This window comes from Parasteatoda tepidariorum, chromosome X2, assembly GCF_043381705.1.
Source record: "Parasteatoda tepidariorum isolate YZ-2023 chromosome X2, CAS_Ptep_4.0, whole genome shotgun sequence".
NCBI classification, from domain to species: domain Eukaryota; kingdom Metazoa; phylum Arthropoda; class Arachnida; order Araneae; family Theridiidae; genus Parasteatoda; species Parasteatoda tepidariorum.
The window spans coordinates 40,093,952-40,111,030 of record NC_092215.1 but is presented as its reverse complement, the minus strand read 5'-3'; the positions used below and the strand labels follow the sequence as shown (position 1 = coordinate 40,111,030).

General features: G+C 28.4%; 1 long non-coding RNA gene across 2 annotated transcripts in view; it reads right to left on the bottom strand.

Moving 5' to 3' along the window:
• Positions 1-11,214, bottom strand: part of LOC139427153 (uncharacterized) — an 81,318-nt gene extending 70,104 nt beyond the window's left edge. For both annotated transcript variants that reach the window (XR_011638312.1, XR_011638311.1), the window contains exon 1: positions 11,163-11,214. This is a non-coding gene — a long non-coding RNA (uncharacterized lncRNA). The remainder of the gene's footprint in view (positions 1-11,162) is intronic.
• Between the last annotated feature and the right edge of the window lie 5,865 nt (positions 11,215-17,079).

The window sequence follows — 17,079 nt, the reverse complement described above, 5'->3', positions numbered from 1 at the left end:
ATGTTTATATGCGTAATTGAAGAGAGATTTTTGCTACTCTTCCAGAGTTTCTGAATTTTTTTACAGCCTATGTATGTTTCATGTAATAGTTGGAATTTAAATTAAATATCTACAGCTATATGATTTTAAGACATTTTAGAATGGTATGAGCATGCTTTATTTGCAATTAATTTTACGGGTAATTAGTTTCATGTGTTAATATCATTTCACCATTAGTGCAAAAAGGAAGCATGTTTAAATAAAGTAGCAAGCATCTAGTAGCAAGCATATTTAAATGAAAATATTATTCCTGAGAAGTAAACGAAATTCAAAGGATTTTTGTTCACCATTTCTTAAAAAAATAAAAAAAAATTCTTAGGTTCCCATTTTATAATTGAAAAAGCTTCATGTTGAGAATCGTGTATTACATTTAAAATTTAACATCAGTTTATTGTTTATGTTTCATTTTATTTTAAACGAAGTGTAGAACTTTTAATTAAATAATACCTTACAAAAATGCTCTCGTTTTTGCATTTAAGCACTCACAAAGTAATTTAAGAAAATGTTGGGAAAATTCCATTTACATTTTCTCTGCAAAACAGTAAAGAGCTATTAAAACATACAATTTCTAAATTCTTTATCTACAGTTCGGTATTTTTAGTTAACTTGCCTATTTTCAGTCGGAATTTACATTGAACTAATAAATGTCTTTTAGTACTAGATATTTTAACAATATTACTCTTATGTAACTAAAATAATTAAGAAAACATTAAGTGCTAGAAAGCATAAGTGGATTTTTATGTCTAATATACAGGGTGATTCCAATCATTGTCCCTTTAATTTATATTATAAGAACCCCTGACAAAAATGGAGTAAAAAATATAATTTTAGGGCTGCAAATTAATACTTAAGCAAATTAAAAAAACGTCATAAAATACTGTTGTTTCATGAGAAAAAAACGATGATTTAAAAAATACTAAACCTGTTTGTTTGCTGGCGTAAATAAGGAGGTAGTAAGAATTGGCAATTATTCCAATTTATAGCAAACTAACTCATAACGTATAAACGGTCGTTCATTTGAAAATATCAATACAAATATTTTAATTTCAAGCCTATTTCGATGCAAAAATCTATATTTTTCTGAATATTTGATCTATATTTGTTTGAAAATTACGAAATGAAATTTAGTTCCATTGAAATGCATAATTCAGAAACTTATCTAACATAATAACCGCATCAGGAATTTTTCCCAAATTTCAAATTTACTTGATCGATAATTTTTTTAAAAAATACATTAATTTATTTAAATTATAGTTATTTATATTATAAATTTATGCTGGCTTGAAAAAATCTATTAACCTTCAATTTGTGTATTTATTTTGTGTAGAAAAAAACTGAATGAGTTGTAGTATATAACTGCATTCATAATTTGATGCTAAACAAAGATTTGGCTTATTAAGAGAATTTTAAAATAGTAATTTATTAAGTCTTGATTGTATTTCTGTTTTAGTTTGATAAGAGACTACATAATAGTTTTCTTTTTGAATCTTTAAGTACGTAAAGTAAAACTTAAAACATTAATTAATTTTATTTTAATTCAGAGCGCATAGTAATTTCCGCAATTTGACTTCCTAAGATCATTTTGATTAAAACTATAATACACAGGTATTTCGATTATAAAATTATTCTTTTCAAGATGTAACTATTTTAAAAGCAATTACCACTTGTCAAGATAAGACTAATTTACTCTTTCATGAGTAATTTTATAAGTTTTTTACTAATTTTTTCATTTTGTTTCTTAATTCCATTACAATCGTTCAAAAAGTATTTAGTTTAATAATTTTGATTAGATATTTTTAGTTTTTATTCTCGAACTAAATTTTTTTGTTTTGCTAAATTTAGTATTTCATTTATTGATATAATAAAACCCACTTTTTAATTAATCATTTTAACAAAATCATTGGAACGTTAAACAAATGAAATGCGTCGTTGTTTTGTCACTTAATTGTCACTTATATATATGCAGGTTTAACTACTCATAATTCCATACCTGCAAACTTTTACGCATTTGGCGCAAAGTTTTATTTTTATATTTAAAGTGGTAGTAAATATATACTTTTTTTTCTTTTATAAACGATTTTGATCACCACTAATCTTAAAAAAATTAAGCATATATATTAATATGTGTTAGAAGGACCTGGAAGTAACCTGGAAGGCCGCTTAAGCTCTTTCAAATACAGCGTATTTTTTTGCTTAAGATTGAAATTTTTATTACATTTTTATACCACTGGGAAAAATCATAACGGAAGGGATTAAAAGTTGGCAGGTATGTAATTCATTCTGCCCGTTACTAAACAACGGTTCATGATTCCGTGTCAAGTGGTAAATACCATACCTGCCAACTTTTTATCCCTTCCATTATTATTTTTCCCAGTGGTATTAAAATGGAATTAAAATTTCGATTTTAAGCATAAAAATATGATGTATTTGAAAAAGCTTAAGCTGTAAACCATGACAGTAGCACATATTATTATATATGATTAATTTTTTTAAGAATAGTGGTGATCAAAATCATTTAAAAATAAGTTTATAAAAGAAATAATAGTACATATTTACTACCACTTTAAATGTAAAAATAAAATTTCACGCCAAATGCGTAAAAGTTGGCAGGTATGAAATAGATAGCAATACTTGCACATACCGTTTAAAAAGCACAGTTTCTGCATTAAATCAATGCTTCCAAGGTTACGGTGTGATTCGAGCCCACTATCATCAAATTATCGAACGTTTTGCGGATCGGCGCGATTGTGTGGTCAGGAAGAACACAAGAGAGATAAAACGAAATTAACAATTATAAATTATGCATTATAATTATCCTTCACGATTCCGTAATATTTTTATATACTTCCTAAAACACTAAATCGGTCGTGTTTCTTTAACATCATTAAAACGTCTATTACAGTTTCGAAAAAATTCTCATTAACATTGAGAGAACATTTCAAATATTTTCAATGTGAAAATGGTGCTGCCATCTACAAATTAGAGAGCAAACTAGTTTATTAGTGTACAGACTAAAACAAAATACATATAAACTATATAAATTTAAAAGAAAATCATGAATACATTTTGTTTAACTAAAAAATTAAGCTCATAATGTTATTAATGTATTTTCATCATTTTATTATATTTTTAAAATTTTTACAAATTATGAAATACAATAATGTATAGTTTTCAATAGTTTTTATGAATGATTCTTTACAGATTATTTTTTGAAAAGTAAAAAAAAAACAATATATTCATAACCAACATGAAACATTTCTAGGAACGTATACAAAAAGCATTATGTTTCCGCAATAAAATCACAGAGACATTATTATGAGCCTGTGCTATATTTCAGAAGAATAAAAATTGATAAAATACTTCAGAATTATATAAAATAGATTTCTGTATTTTTAAGAATATATTTCAAAACTTTGTTTTACTTTTAATTCTTGAAGAAAAATATTTGATTTAAAATTAGTGAATTTCTTAACGGGAATGTAACAACTGCTAAAAAAACAAAACCCATTTTCAAAATATTACAATTTATTACTTCATTTTCTTACTTAGGATTTTTTTTACGATTTATTTACACTTCCAAGTGACCCTTATTGAATCGATTCTCGTAAAACTTTTATTTTCCTTTTCTTCCAATGTGAACAAAAAACCTTGATTCTTGGGTATTGAAACTTTAATTAATTTTATTTTCTTTCGAAATCCGCAAACTCTCAAACTATGTCGTAAAATCAATGAACTATACAAACCTCCATGCAATGTCATAAAAATAATAATGGGGATAAATTCTTTTTAGTTTAAAATAAAGTAATTTGGAACAAGAAAATATTTCAAATCAAATAGAATATTAGATCTGGTTTTTGAAATAATTGGAATAAATTGCAATGTTTAATTTTAAAGAACAATGTGCAGTTTTAATCTGCGAGCAATGTGGAATAAAACAGATTGTAGAAAAAAAATTATATGGATATAAAAGGATTTTCTTATCGATAAAACCAGAGTTGCAATCATAGAAAGAAATCAAGTGAAAAGATTACTTTCTACTTTTTATACGTTGGAAAATAATAAAACTTAATAAATCTTACATTCTTATTTTTTTCCCTTCTTTCTCTCTGAGACTCACAATTAGACTTTTATACATGTTTCAATTTTTTATAAGTTGCGTAATTGAAAAAAAAAATTATCGCGTACATGGCATGGAATTTTTTTTTCTTCGAAAAACGAGAAAATTAGTTGCTCAAATGTGTCAATATTAGTATTTTATCTACCATGCTAAATTAATAATGTACTAATTTATGTTTGGATCTGAAGTCCAAACGAGGAAGGATGTTGATCCGAGTTTGGGTCATGGATTGTCATTCGCTCATCGNAATTTTGTATTAGCTACCACATCGACTGCTAAATTCAAAATGTTATCACTTTAAACTTATGTATATTTCTAGATGTATGGGATAGGGGCCGCTGCGTGGCCCAGGTGCCCAATTTTTTTATAAATAAAGTAAGTAAGTAAACGAGGAAGCTAACCCCTCGGGGTCAGATCAGGGGTAAGCTAGCAGGGTTTTCGAGTACCTTCAAAATTCATGTTTTAATGTAGAGTTTTTGATTTGGTAAGTTTGATTTAGCGGGAATTATCCTACCTCAATATCTAAATAATCCCTGTAACTTATGTGTAGAGAGCAACCCGGCACGAGTGGTAATGACCAGGACTGCTGGGTCTCTACTTCAACAGAACCACACTTGCACATATACACAGATCCTCACATTCCTATAACTCGCCCCACACTTTTTTATATATTCCCATACTGTAAATATTCATTTGTGTTTATTTTCTCATTGTACTTTAGTTTTACCTTTTTTCATGTACTTCTTTATTACTTGTAATTTTGTTATTACCTAATAATGGAAAAGTTAAGTTTTTTTTCGCCCACGAACTCCAATTTTGAGCCCCAAAATTTTTTTTTGTCATGTATGTTTCTTAGTCTAATTTCAGGATGAATGGGAAAAGAGCCGTAAGGCCACAGACGCCCAGCGCCACTACAGCGAACAAACGAAGAAGCAGTCACTTCAATTTCATACCTGCCAACTCTTCCGGATTTTCCGGAAGATTTTATTTTCATATTTAAAGTGGTAGTAAATATATACTATTTTCTCTTTTATGATTTTAATTTTTAAATGATTTTGATCACCACTATTCTTACAAAAATTAAGCACATATATTAATATGCGTTACTGTCATGGTTGTCAACTTAAGTTTTCTCAAATACAACGTGTTTGTTTGCTTAAAATTGAAGTTTTAATTCCATTTTAATACCACTGGGAAAAATTATAATGGAAAAGATTAAAAGTTGGCAGGTATGCAATTTGCATTCCAGTTTCCAAAAAGCACCACCTTAAAGTTAAAACTTCAAGATGGATGAGGAATAGGTCTTGAACGGTCTCAAACGCCCCTGACCACAAAGAACCAATTCGAAATAAAAAAATACATGATAGATGGGATAGGGGCCACTGCGCTGCCGAGGTGCCCAGTGCTCAATTCAAGACAAGACAGAGATCTCAAACTCCCAGATAAATTTTGACGAAGACGCGGGGAGGTTTTTCCAATCTTAAAGGTAAGCACCAGAAAGACATGAATACTATGTTAAACCTACTTGTATTGCCAATCTTCTTGAAAGCATTTTTTTTTCTTTTTCCGCATCTTTACAATCGCGATACTTACCGATACAGCGTTATGAACGGATTGGTTCTGGTTCATCTACAGAAGTGCCAATTTTCTATACAGCGATATTTTTCGAGTACCTTCAAAATTCATGTTTTAATGTAGAGTTTTTGATTTATTATGTTTGATTTAACGTGAATTATCCTACCTCAATATCTAAGTAATTCTAAAGTTCATATTAAACGCTACTTTGTATCTTTCGCTTTGTAGCGAACCTTATACAGAGATGCCAACTTGCTCCGGACAGCGAAAAAATATTTTTAAGTGGTAGTTTATTGATTGTAATTCTTGGTTAAATAAATTCAATTTATTAGATTTTGATCTACCACTATTTCTAAATTATTCGTAGGTTCATATGATTCACCACTTTTTTCTAGATATGTCACCCTAAACTGTTTAAAAAGCAGGCAAAATTAGTCAAGTATTTGAAAAATTTAGTTTGTAATTATTTACCGTTTTTTAAATTAATTTGGTGTGTCCGGAGCAGTTGGCATCTCTGCTTATAAGGAGGTAGCAAAATTAATTAGTATTCGGAAAGTTTCAAGTGAACTGATTTCGCTCAATGATAAACAGAGATGCCAACTTGCTCCGGACAACAAATATATATTTTAAAGTGGTAGTTTATCAATAGTGATTCTTGGTTTAATAAATTCAAATTAGTAGATTTTTATCCACCACTATTTCTAAATAATTCGTAGGCTTATATAATTCACCACTTTATAGTACTTATATCGTGCCATGCCTTTTAAAAAGCAAGAAAAAATAATCAAATATTTGCAAAATTTCTTTGTAGTTATTTACCGTTTTTTTTAATTATTTTGGCGTGTCCGGAGCAGTTGGCATTTCTGGATAAAGACTTTTTTCTCTCTCTAAGAGCTGAGACGATGTCACTGTTTTTAGAAAAATAATTCATCAGAGTTTATTATAATAATTTTGAAATCTGAATTTTATAATAAACCAACATGTGTTGCCTACCTTCTTCATATACACTTTTAATACTTTAAGTGCCATGGAAGGCACCGGTGACCGACACTGAGTTTGTTCGTAAAGCCACGGGGGGCAGCGGTGACCGGCGAAGACAAGATTATTCGAAACATATAATTCTAGTAAATTTTTAATGCTTTTAATTTTCTTTTATATTATTATAATTATTATAATTCTAGTAAATTTTTAATGCTTTTAATTTTTTTTATATTATTATCGTTACTAAAATGGTTTGAAGAAATTAATGCAATAATGAACACACAACAATAGTTTTTTTTTATATACACAGAGAGGCCAACTTGCTCCGAACAGCGAATAAATATTTTCAAGTGGTAGTTTATTAATTGTGATTTTTGGTTTAATAAATTCAATTTAGTAGAATTTTATTCACCACGATTTGTAAACATTCGTAGGCTTATATAATTTACCATTCTTTTCTGTACAAGTGTTTTGGTACAAAATAGACGAATCGGGTGATGGTGCTTCGCGCCAAATATATATAAGAACCAAATACATAAATACTATCACAAATATCCAGCTTTCGATGCGTCATGCTAAACTTCTTCAAAAACTAGCAAATTCTGTCTAATATTTGCATATTTAGTTTGTAGTTATCTACCGTTTGGCCAGACGGGCAAGCCATGTAAAATTAGCGTGGCATTCACGGGATAATTGTTATTACCGCATCCTTATAATCCTTGCACACCTACCGATACAGCGTTCTGAACAGACATAGTCCGGTCACTTAATCTACTGAGGTACCAATTTTCTGAGCTATCTGAGCGATATTTTTCAAGTAGTAGCGAAATTCCTGTTTTAATGTAGAATTCTTGATTTGGTAAATTTAATTTAACGTTAATTATCCTACCTCTATATCTAAATAACTCAAAAGTTCGTACTAAGTGCAAAACTTGTAACTTTCGCATTGTTGTGAGCCTTTTAAAGAGTTGGCAAAATTAATTAGTATTCTGTGAATTTTACTTTTTCTACTTTCAAGCCAATGGTTGTTTTTTTCCAAAAACGGAACCAATAATACCGCTCTTTGAAAAAGAATTCATCAACGTTGATTATAAAAATTTTGCTATCCACTATGCTTACATTATTTAAATAAACACATTCAAGTTCAAACAATATTCTATAAAATGTTGAATGGTTATATATAACCTGCTTACTGTTATAGTATCAATTGCTATAACGCCCTTCTATTACAAAGAATCTTAACCAGAAGCTCTTAAAAATACCAACTATGTAATAAAAACAGTTGAAACTACTACTCATCATATCTTCTGTCTTTAAAGTGCATTGGCCATAATCGGAAAGATTATGCTCACGACTCATGTGTTAATATTCCAGATACGGAGTTTAGTTTGAATTCCTTGTCTTTTTATTAATTTTTTTCTAATTTAAAAATTGGTAGCACATTTAGATTTGATATTTTCGGGAGAAGTGAGGTATCACTGATTATCAATACTTATTAACAGTGATTGATAATTGAATATAAAACTAGTAAAATGCTTAACTTTACTTTTAAAAAATATTAAAAATGAAATGTTTTAACTACGTTTTTTTTCCTTAACCAGGGTTCAAACAACCTTGATAAGTTAAAGTAGCCATGAAAATTTTCCCATCCATTTTTCTTAAACAAGCTAGTTTGCTACCATTTTTTTCGCTTTCTCGGGGTTAATACAGCCCGGTAAGTTACGATAGTTATGAGTATTTTTCTCTCCCCCCCCTACCTTTCCAAAAAGCTAATAATAAAATGGTTTTACTACCAGTTATTTTCCCTGTCCTGGATAACTCTACGTGAAAGAGCGTTTTTCAGATAAGAGCAGGTAAGTTTACAGCTTTACTGTTAATTTATAAATATTTTTGGAGTTCTCTAAGAACAGTAAAAATTTTGTTTCCTACTTTGTAAAATAATTAAGGATGAAAAAAAAGCAAGATAGAGGTAAAATGATTTTACTACCAGTTCCTTTCTCTGCCCTGGATAAGATTACGTAAGAGAATATTTTTTATGTAAGAGCAGGTAAGTAAAGGACATTACTGTTAAGTTATTAATACTTTTAGAGTTTTCTAAGAACAGGAAAAACTTTTTTACTACTTTGCGAGATAAATAATGAGTTGAAAAGCTAGAAGTAAAATGGTTTACTACCAGTTGTTTTTCCTTTCCCGTATAAGACTACCCGAGAAAGATTTTTTTAGGTAAGAGGAGGTAAGCATTACTTTTAAGTTATTTCTACGTTTGAAGTTTTCTAAGAACAGTAAAACTTTATTTACTACTTTGCAAGTTAAATAAGCAAAAGAAAAAAACTAATTTAACAACTGTTTTAGTCTTCTTAACTGTTTTTATTAATCTATGAACTTCTGAAACATCGTCAAGAATATGAGTCATAAAATATTTGCAAATTTATATCTACAGAACGACTCCCAGAAATCTTAAACGCAAACAAAGCGCTTTATTTGAATTTGTGTACAAATAATGCAGCAGAAGCTCAATGTTCTTTCATGTTATATAACAAAATATTTGTATGCATCTATGCTAAAATTGTTTCATAGCCTATGGCTTCCAGAGCAGGAACAGTTTTTTCGCTCATAAAAATACCGCTATTTCTTTTTCTCATCGTTTAAAATACTGCAAAATGTTTCAAAACTCAACTTAAATGTAGGAAAATTTAAGTTTAAAAGTAAATATTTTACNGTATGACTCAGACTTGATTTTATCAATTATTGTTCATTCTGAGATTTAACTTAATGTTAACGCAGCACCTCCCTTCCCTTCCACCACATATTATCCAATTTAGATGAAAGAGCAGATATCCATACATGGATAGGTACTCTGAAAAAATTTGATTAGTTAGGTAAGAGGAGGTAAGCATTACTTTTAAGTTATTTCTACGTTTGAAGTTTTCTAAGAACAGTAAAACTTTATTTACTACTTTGCAAGTTAAATAAGCAAAAGAAAAAAACTAATTTAACAACTGTTTTAGTCTTCTTAACTGTTTTTATTAATCTATGAACTTCTGAAACATCGTCAAGAATATGAGTCATAAAATATTTGCAAATTTATATCTACAGAACGACTCCCAGAAATCTTAAACGCAAACAAAGCGCTTTATTTGAATTTGTGTACAAATAATGCAGCAGAAGCTCAATGTTCTTTCATGTTATATAACAAAATATTTGTATGCATCTATGCTAAAATTGTTTCATAGCCTATGGCTTCCAGAGCAGGAACAGTTTTTTCGCTCATAAAAATACCGCTATTTCTTTTTCTCATCGTTTAAAATACTGCAAAATGTTTCAAAACTCAACTTAAATGTAGGAAAATTTAAGTTTAAAAGTAAATATTTTACTTTTAATTTTTTAAACGCATAAAATGATAAAAGTTAAAGAAACAATATCTTGCTTCCAAAAATGAAAGTAGAAATATGAAAAAAATCCTACATGACATTGTCGAGAATTTTATTTCGGCATTCAAACTTGTGAAATACATAAAAACATAAATGAATATTTTTTGAGAACTGGACATGGCGAGAAAATGAAATTTTATTTTGTTGAAATAGTGACTAAAGTCTGTACTTTTTAATGTGCTGATGCTAATTACTTTTGAAAATTCATATCCTGCAACATAAGCTGAACTCGTTCTATACTTTAAGAATCAAAAATCACAAAAAATGATTTTTCAATTTTTGTAAAAATTTTATGCGTGGGATACCCAAACCTTAAACTAGAGTTTTAATTTTATTTAAGGTTTAAACCTAAGTTTATAATTACCATATGGTATTACTGCATTTTTATAAAGAATCAAAAATAAAGTTTAACATCATTTAAACATTTGCAAACTAAATACTATTCAGATCATATTAAACATAAACAAAAACTAAAGAGAATTTTACAAAAACTAAATAATGTGCAAATCATGCTTAATAAAATTATTACTAATAGAATTTAAAAATTATTAAGAAATAGCAATTGCTCATTTATCAATTTACCTTTAAATATGAGTACAGACAAATCAATTTAATTACAGATACTCAATCCACAAACCTACTTAACATATTAAGGAGAAAAAACTGAAGAAAATGTAAGGAGTATTCCTCAAATTATACTAACTGAATTTAAATATTTATATAATATCATTTAAACATTGGCAAGTAAACTAAATACTATTCAAATCATATTAAACAAACAAAAACTAAAGAGAGTTTCACGAGAACTAAATAATGTTCAAATCATGCGTAGTAAAATTATTACTAATAGTATTTAAAAATTATAAAGAAATAGCAATTGCGCATTTATCAATTTACCATTAAATATGAGAACAGACAAATCAATTTAATCACAAATACTCAATCCACAAACCTACTTAACATATTAAGGAGAAAAAAACAGAAGACAATATAAGGAGTGTTCCTCAAATTATACTAACTGAATTTCTTTAGTGTCTTTGCTTGTAAAAATTTTTTTTTTCTGAATCGAAGTCCCAACACCGTTATTGATACTCTAAGCATCTTTTATTTTCTTTGCCGATTGTTGGCATTTTGCCAAAAGGTGGCAGTTTTATGTTGTGTTCTTTTATCTTTTTCTTCCCCTGCTGTTTAGCAACTAGACAGTTGAGCTTACGTCTCGTCTCCTTCAATGGATATATTTCAGTTAAAATTACGGGAATGTTTGTTTGTAATGGTAAAATAAATTTTCAGACATACACATGAACTGTGAGAATTAAAATAAGTAGTGCTGCAAATTTTCTATAAGTTTAAAAAATTTTCAAAGTTTTTTTTAGCTTGTATTAAAATTGATTTTAGGGTGGATGTTTAGTAATATTAAGCAATATTAAAATATGAAGGAGATATGGGAATTCTTTTATTTAAGTATTTGTAAAAAAAACTCTGCTTGCATTGTGTGTCAACCTGAAATAAGTAAATTTTGTAATGTATTTGTACACGAATTAAAATTGCAGATAAATAAAACAACGCATTTTTAAATGATGGGTCTAGGCCAGGGATGCCAACGGATCCACTTTCTACCACATGGAAAGCCTCCACATGGTTTTTTATAGGTAGTCCGATCAGACCGCTATGAAGGTAAACCAGTTTACGAAAGAGCCATTAAGTAGAACATCTAGTAAAAATTATGATAGCAAATATATGTCTAAAAATTTGTTTAATTTATGAATTATTGGTTTGTCTTATTTACTTGTCAACCACTACAGATTCAATTCTCAATATCATATATGTGATATATATGATAAATTTCTTTTGATAAAAATAAAAATAGAAAAAGGGTTCACTTTTTAAATAGTCTGCAACTGACAACTTATAAAAAACCGTGTGGAGGCTTTCTGATGTAGGAGGTGATGGCCCAGATGCCCAAATCTTAACCATTACACCGAGTAGGTCTGTAGGCGGTAAAAGTTTCATATGGCTATTGAATTATGCAACTGATCTACTTAAAAAAAGTTTTGTCTTGTCTTCTATTTATAGTGCCCGTGATATTTCAGGGCTGATGTGTTCAAAAGCAATGGGTCAAAGAGATTAAGGCAACATATTTATTCGCCCATGGTAATCATGCATACAGAGTGGCATACTATTACGCTAATTGAAAACATTTTGCAGTATGGTAGGCAAATTGACAATCATATGTTTCCAGAACTTGGGTTAATTTTGTCAATATATTAAAAGTCTCGCAAAAAAAGTAAAGGGAACGTTTTATTTTAATTTTTAAATCATTAACCTGTAGTGGTAGGGGAGAAACTTCAAAACGAATATCCTAAAAACGAAACATGCATTAAAACATAAACATTCCTACAACCAAAAAAAATTTAGAAGAAAAGCAACGAAAGTTAATAACCTTGAATATATACATGATCTTGCCCATATATGCCACAAATTATTTGAAAGAGGTATACCATGCAGTGAAATAATCAATTGAATTTTCCACGAGAGAGCTGGTGAGTTTTATTATCTTTCTAACCTATTTCTAAATTGGAAACTTAATGCTACGTAAAAGAAAAGTTTAGCATTATTTTATAGCAAAGAGCTATATACCTTAAAATTTAATGATAGCTGTAAAGCATTTTGATTGTCATCTTGAATTCGTAAAGTAATAAGGTATTAAACTACTAACAACCAGCAAAAATATGCTTACATAGGAGTTTTATTATATTTAGACATTGACTCATAGTGAAAATTATTAAAGAATAGTGATAATAATAGTGAATAATAGTGAAAATCATTTGAAACATTTTTGGTGATGCATCCTTTCAAGTAAACCCTTAAAGGCAGCAAGTTAAACTATATTTTTATAAAAAAAAAGAAACAAAATATTTTAGGCATTCGACATTATTTAAGGGACAGAAAACACTTGCAATAAAATAAAGAAATTTTTCATATATTATAAGCTTTTCTTTCATAAAGAATATTTGTTAGGTTTTTAAGCAATATAAGTATTTTTAATAGGAATGGTGAAAAAAAATTTCATTCCTTCGTGTGTATTTTTTTCACATTGAACGAAAACTATTTAAATTTCGTTTTAAATATTGGATATTCAAAAATGATAGTTTGTTTCACTGCATACTGGGTAATTATTTTATAATATTGGTTTTGCTTCAAATAAAAATCATTTTTTTCTCCTGAAAATATAAATAAACAGAAATTTTATTTTACCTCTTTACAGCTTGTTACACATTACACAAAAACAAATAAGATAATAAAATGCTCTACATTTAAAAACATGTGTTCTGTAAGATAAAGAATGGAAAACCCCTGTTTTTTCTTTGAAGTTTAATTAGTTTTGCTCTAACCAAAAATCAAATTTTGTAAGTAAAAAGTATTTTTTTTTTGAGAATAATAACAGCTTAAAAATTCGTCACAAAACGAGTGGTCTGGACGTGAAAAAAAAAACAATATGAAAAAGGTATTAGTACAAACTTGTTTATACCAAGTGGATATTTTTCGGATACTTTACACTTAAATTTAAATAAAGTGCCTTGTATTTGGTCTCGTAATTATCTATTAAGAAAGCACAAGGATACCACGGAAGACTAAAAATGTAAAAAGTAGTGGCTAATAAATAGCAAAAAGTATATTATAAGAGATAAAATTGGAAACTTCTTCTAGCATATTTCCAGGGGTGAGAGCGAGACGGAAAAGAGGAAAGTCTGATAGTAAAACCATTTCAGTTATAACTAGTTTTCAGGAGGAGTTAACTTATTCTTTTTAAAACTATTCAACAATATCTACTTTATCCATGGAAAATAAGCAGTTTTATATATAGACTAAAATTATAAAAGAAATCTTGATAGTTACAGATATTTTATTTTTCTCCAGAAAAATGTTAAAATGAAATGTCTTTCATACCAGTTTTTGCACTTTTCCGTCTTGCTATATAAGGGCTTTCAGTCATGCGTAGCATATTTCATACCTGCCAACTTTTACTCTTTCTGAGAAGGGATTTTACAAGTGGTAGTCAAGCAATCACCGAAAAACAATCTTACTCAAAAAAAATATTTTTATATTTTGACTCGGTTAAATTCCGCTATCATAAAGATTAGTATGATTTAATATATTCGTTGTAATTATTTATATGTAGTGGTGGTCAAATTTATAATTATTATTCTAATTCAAAAGTTTAATGGCATGACATGAGTTTCGGTACCACTTTAAATACGAAATTAAAATCTTCCGGGAAAACCGGAAGAGTTGGCAGCTATGATATTTCTTTCAAACGAGTGCTTTTGTTTTAAATGAAATAATTTTTATTGTAAGTCATAATGGTAGTTTCAATTGAATAAATTATTAGATTGAATAAACATAAACTAATTGATAGTATCTACCAATTCTTATAAATTTAGTAGTCTGTAGCATACCTGCACTGGGCAGAAATGGATCATAAAGGCAGGGGTGAAAGCGAGACGGAAAAGAGGAAAGGCTGGTAGTAAAACCATTTCAGTTATAGCTAGTTTTGGGGAGGAGTTTACTTATTCTTTTTTTAAATTTTTCAACAATATCTACTTTATCTTGGAAAAGAAGCAGTTTTATATATATGCCAGAATTATAAAAGAAATCTTGATAGTTACAGATATTTCATTTTTTTCGAAAAAAATGCTGGAATGAAATGTTTTACGTACCAGGTTTTTCTCTTTTCCGTCTTGCTATATAAGGGCTTTCACCCATGCATAAAGGTAGACTTTTTTGTTCTCTTAACACGTTCAAGCCGGGAAAAATGAAAATACTGGTAGAAGAACTATTTCAATGGTAAATAATATTCGGCAGGAGTTAATCTATTCCCAACAATAACAATTCACTGTAAGGAAATTTATCACGGCGAAGAAGCAATTCAATATAAAAATTGCATCCGTTAAAAACAATTGGTAGTTATGGATTTTTATTATTCCCCGAAAAAAACTAAAAAATGAAATTAAATATATTGTTACCAGTTTTTACTCCGGTGCGCTGCCAAGATGAGACAATCTAGTGTGACCCACTGGTGGGTCACCTAGGCGTGATAATGTTTAATGATGGAGTAACCCCTATTTAAAGAAGTAATTACACATGTTATATAGTTACAACTACAACGAATATTAAATGTAAAGCGCAAAAAAGACAGCCATTGGGTAGTTAATACCAATTCATTTTCGTAGATAATATAGCTTTGACCCTTTTCATTTTAAGTATTTTAAAATGTTATTTGAATTAATGTAAGCACTAAGTCATTAAAAATACACCAAATAGTATTTTTAAGTATTAAAAAACAATAATAAAAGTATGTTGTTACTCAGAATTAAGAAAAAAATTTTACATTTTAGAATAATGACTTTTGATGTCCAGTCAGAGGAGAAATCTGACTGCAAAGGGAAAAAAATAATTAAAATGTCATCTGTACTAATCATTATTTTGAAATTTGTATTAATCCTTTATTAGTTGTATATCATTACTCTAACATTTGTATTAATAATTTATTACTTGCATGTCATCCTTTTACCAACTTTTAAAGAAAATAAATATTACAATATCAACCACTGTTAAAAATAATATATCTATATATTATAATTTTTTTAACAGTGTAAGTGGTTGATATTGTAATATTTATTATATATTTTAATTACTTCTCAGTAGTAAGTCTCAATAAATGCTACCATACCTGCGAGCTTTTCAGGAAAACTTTATTTCTAAAATTTATCTGGCAGTCACTTTTATGCAAACTTGATTTTTGATTTAATAAACATATCTTAGAATGAATCTGACTATCATTATTTTTAAATAATTTAAGCGTACAAATCGAATATCTACGTTCTTACATCGTTATATTCTTCAAAGACTAGACTAAGTACAAATTAAAAGTCTGCTTATAGTGGCAATTCATATACACACAAATGTCATTTTATTACCACTATGTGAAAGCTCCTCTGAAGAGCGTAAAACTTTGCAGATATGTTCCGATGATACTTTGCAAGTGAAATACACCTTGTCAGTTTAATTAAAATAACGGTTTGTTGAAGTTGATTTAATTGAATTCTTAACAGACTTTCAAAATATTAAAGATTCCATTTCTGTAATATCAAAGATGTGTAATTTCTGAAGCATGTTTGATTGGTATTAAACATTTTGTCATCTCTTTCATCCAAAAATATTCTCGCATCAGCCAGATATTCTTACACTAGCACAATTCGAAGTGTGATGTTTCTTGTGTTTGTGTCTGAGAAACAAATCTAGTCAGAAATATTGGAAGAAATTCGCTTGATCATGTTAGAAATATTTTTATTGTATTTTTGTTAAAACTTTAAAGTAAAGATATCTTTATTTTTTAGCAAAATGGTTGAGATCATAAGTCAGTTTTAATTTATATTATTCGTATTTTGTTCTGAGAATATTCCAATTTATTTGTCTTGTTTAAAATTTACTAAAAAACATTCTAAACAAAACTTCTCAAATGCTTTTTTAACACAATCATTTATTTTCAAAACCTAGCCTTAATTTCCAGTTCTTACTGAGTGCAAATTACAATATTAATTTGTAGAAATTATTGTCTCTAAGTTTTTTAAACGCACCTAGTAGCAGATTTTGCATAACTCTAACGTAAGCAGCATTATGACAGGGAAAAATAGAGCTAATGTAGACTTAATTGCAGAGATGCCAACTTGCTCCGGACAGCAAATACATATTTTAAAGTGGTAGTTTATCAATTGTGATTCTTGGTTTAATAAATTCAATTTAGTAGATTTTTATTAATCACTATTTCTAAATAATTCGTAGGCTTATATCATTCTCCACTTTATAATACTTAAGTCATGCTGTAACATTTAAAATGCAATCAAAAATAGTAAAATATTTGCAAAATTTACTTTG